This window comes from Mesitornis unicolor, unplaced genomic scaffold, assembly GCF_000695765.1.
Source record: "Mesitornis unicolor isolate BGI_N332 unplaced genomic scaffold, ASM69576v1 scaffold16097, whole genome shotgun sequence".
In the NCBI taxonomy this organism is placed as follows: Eukaryota; Metazoa; Chordata; class Aves; order Mesitornithiformes; family Mesitornithidae; genus Mesitornis; species Mesitornis unicolor.
The window spans coordinates 27,229-31,557 of record NW_010195913.1 but is presented as its reverse complement, the minus strand read 5'-3'; positions in this window follow the sequence as shown (position 1 = coordinate 31,557).

Sequence of the window (4,329 nt, the reverse complement as noted above, 5' to 3'; positions counted from 1 at the left end):
GAGCCAGGCTGTGAGGGGCAGCAGGCTGCCCGCGCTCCTCCGCCGGCGCGGGGAGCAGACGTCGTCCCAGGGACTTCACGGCGACGGCCCTGTGCTGAGAGACCACCAGCGACGGCTGCCTGGCACCGCTCCCCTGCCCCCTGCGCTGCCGGGCGAGGGGAAGCAGAGCGCGGGCAAAAGGGCAGGTTTTTGACGGACATTACCCGCGGCAGCGTCCCGGCGGCACAGCAGCCTCCCCGGTTCTGGGAAGCGATCCTTGCAGCCCACACGTTTCTGGGAAGCAAGGGTGCGGACGGCAGGTGGGGGCTGCAGAAGCCCTGTCTGCACACGAGGTGACCCCAGCTGTCACCCGTACGTGCGTTCACTGCTCAAAGGGTGCCCTTCCCTCGCCACAGACACCCGAGTTTAATAAAAACACAGTTCACGTCCTCCACCGGCTCCAGCTCTCTGCCCTTCTAAGCATTCATGCCCTAAAGACATGTAAAGCTACAGGCATGATTGCTCTGCAGCCCATCTCCATCAAAATGGAACTGGGATAGTTTAAATACCTTAAATGGCTGGGCTTTGCTAACCTGCGCTTTTTGATGGAGCCGGATTAAAGAGCAAGACATGAGCAGCTCTGCCGGTAGATCAGCAAATCCTCATAACCTCTAGCAGGGATTTGCCGATAAGCAGCTGGTGCCAAAAGAACGCGCAACATCCACAGACTCAGCGCTTGAATGAAAAACTAAATCCAGGCCTAAGGCTTCTCAAGCTTCTACCAGGAGTTAGATCCAGATGCAAACTACCACATGAGCATAAAATGAGAAAACTTTGGACGTTTAAGTCCCATGTTTGTAGCCTAAAGCAGAGACAATCCCCAGCACACAGATGCATCTAAACCCTGAGTGCAGTGCGTCTGGATTCAGGATATGGCTGCCATCTGCTCTGGGCAGAGTCATGCCCTGCTCTTGTCTGCCTTGCTAGATGCATCAAGTCATCAGTGAGAAAGGGAAATCTGAGGGAGCTCAGGGACTCCAGGGGACACTGTGGTATCAGTGGCTGACACCCCTGAAACCCCTCTTCAGCCTCTGGCTTCAGCAAAGGGAAGAGGTTACCTCAGTCAAAAGCAATTGTGTGTGCATGACAGAGAGCAACTGGGCTGAAATCCACTCCCAGTTGGAAATGGTCATTTGCAAGAGCAGAGTATATGCAGGGATGTGGTCCCTATGGTCATTTAACAGTATGGAGGTAATTTGCGCATTTCCCCAGGCGTGCATGACCCTGCTCCTCTCTGCAAGCCTTGATCTGGTCTATACAGACACACTGCTCACAGAGCCGTTCACTGCTGCTTGCTCAGTTCTGGTTTCTCTGTGTTCCAACCCCGTCCCACCAAGCAGCATGACGCGTGCTGCACTGTGAGGCTGCCAGCTGCCAAGTGCCCAGGTTTCACTTATGGAGCGCGCAGCACAAGAAGTACAAGTCCCAGCTGCCCAGAGATCTCACTTCATCTGCTCGCTTGCCTCTGTTGCTTCCTGAGTACATAAAGCAGCACTATCTACAGACCACACGAACATGCTCACCTTTACCATGCAGCTGTGGTGCAGCACACACTGCGCCGTGCTGCCAGACAGCACTGGCCTTGCTGGTTTTGCTGGGGCACCACCTTGCCCTTCAGTAAGCCTGCTAAATCCGGGTTTACTGCTATCAGCATCTGATGAGGTAGACCAAACCCCTTTGCTAGATTCTCCAGAAGATAGCTGGGACGAGTAAACAGGTGTAAACACGAGTAAACCCATGCTGCCTTCCCCACAGCCACCTCATGCTGCTGCTCCTTGCAGCCCCCAGCAACACCTCCTGTGGCTCACGCAGAACAGAGAGGTGGCTCTTGTGCTTAAGCCCCAAACTTCCCTCGCTGTTGGTGAGCAGGGAGTGCCCATAGATACCACTGCAGCGCTGGAAAAGCCATGGCTCTGTGTACACTCGGAGCTGGGTTTGCCTAACAGGCAAGAATGTGGACACTGCAGTGTAGGTGTACTAGATATGCAGGGTGTCGATACTTTCATTTCCAAAATTAATTTTTAAAAAAGTTTCATTAAAACAACTCTTTTCAGCAGCCTACATCTTAACTACCTATGCAATTTATTCTGATGGACAATAATATTATTTGCTTAATGATCTGTTCCCAATAATCTTACTTGCCTATGCAAAGACCTTACCTAATTAGGCCCATGAACTCAAGAGAACTGAGCCTGCTGCTTTTGTGATTTTGCACATATGTCAGAAGAAAAAGCAGCAGCATTGTGCATACAGGGCACGTTAACAGCAGTGGCTAACATCAACCCATTATTCCCAATCTTGCAGGTTAGCAGAGAGAATTTTGCTGCCCTGCATAAACAAGGCTGCAGATACTGGATCACGCCTAAATTAGATGCTTTACAGCACAGAAAGCTAGGCTGCACTTAATGGCTGGCTGACCAGAAGTGGTAAGGAGTTGGAATGTCCCCCCTTGCTGCCTCCCTACCACCAGGCACAATCTGCCTGCATAATGTTGTGATAAAGAGGATAGCTCAAGCTTTCCAGGTGGGAATCACTCCAGATGGTTATCAGTGTCTGGAAAGCAGTGGGGTTGGGGGAGGTTGCGGTGGCACACCTTGTGCTAGGTGAACTGGTGGGGTGATCTCACGCCAGAAAAATGCCATACAATGGACTCCTTGGGGTCCTTCCCTTAGGCCCAGTTAATTCATCTGAACACAAAAGCTTGAAAACTAACACAAACTTATTTCTCTAACACCAAATGGGCTGCAAAAGGCTTTGAGATCCTTCTCTTTCAGCTTCTGACTCTGCCTGGAGGAAAAGGCTTATATTCCTTTGAGAGCCCTTGGAAAAGGCTTTTAAGTGAGGCAAGCAGCTTTTACTGCTACTGGATATTGCATCCTCTTTCTTACATTCCACTCTTGTAGCAGCCTGTCGCATTTGGAAGTAGAAAATGTTCATGCCAAGAGATACAGTGGTTTCAGTGAGCCTGGTGTGCCTACAGGTGTTGGTAAGAGCTTCTCTAGCTCCGAGGTGTAAGTGTTGGTGAGTCTGGACATTATTTATTTGAAGAGGAGTCATTGCTAAAGTATCAGGTGCCATGGACTGATGGAGTCCTAAACCTGCAACAAGCTTTACATTAGGCCCTCCAAATCTCTGCAAGCTTTATTGGACGGCAGAAGCTAATCCTGGGCCATATAAGTAAAGCCATAGATTCACTGATGATTTACAATTGATTGTGATATATTCATGTACATGTCCAGGGAAACAAACAAATCCTGACAGCTCCAATTAAGAGACACAAACCACTGCCCAAAGAACAGCAGGGAGAGAACAAGATGTAACATTCTCACTTCCTTCTAAAAAACTGCAAAATAGATTCTTCTGGGGGAAAAAAACCCAACAACACAAAGCCAAAACACCCCCTTTTTACAGCAGAAAGAAGACTTTTTACTGACATGAAGCACCACAACAAATGAAGCAGAACGCTGGCCATTTACACACACCTTGGTATCGTTTTTCAGCACCTGAACGGAGCTGCTGCCAGGAGCAGAGCCAGACTACTTCAGGGAAGTAGCCCCGTGTGAACCAAGGGGTTTGGGCGGATGCACGCCCCACTTTGTGATTTTACACGAGACCTGCTGTGCAGGTTTTTTTCCACTTGATACCAGGTCCTTAGGGGAAAGGAAAAACTAAAAGCCCAATCTAAATTGAGCTGCAGGAGGTAGCTTTTAATTGCACTTTGTAGCAATAGAGAAGCAATCTAACACTTGGTCTTGGTTACTACGCAGGGGGTTGTACTTTTCCAGACAATTTTCCCCTGTTTTTCGTATGATCCCTTTCCCTTATTTGCTCACACAACCTGGATTCTCCACAATTTGCTGAACATAGCATTCATATCGCTAGAGAATACGCCAAATTATCTATCTGCACCACAGATTTTGGTACCTTAGCAGCAGCAATAGCCTGTTCAGTAAGTAGTCCTAACATGTAAGCTGTTTAAAGTATTAGAAAAGTGTTAAAACCAGCAGTCTCCAATCCTTATAGCCTCTACTGAGCCGATGGGTATACACAGGTACTTAAAGGGTGTCAAGTAGCATTTGATTTCATTTCCCAGCTGCATAAAACTAAGAGCAGGCCAAAAGGTAGACAGACATTAATAAAACTCCATCCAGAATTCTCCTTCTTTCAAGAGAAAATGTGTTATTGTAGCCCTCTTGTGTTCAGCTGGATTAACAGCTATGACATCCAGAGTGTCCTTCCTTAAGACCCCTTAAATCAAGTTTCTGAATGCATTACCCACGCTGCCATTCA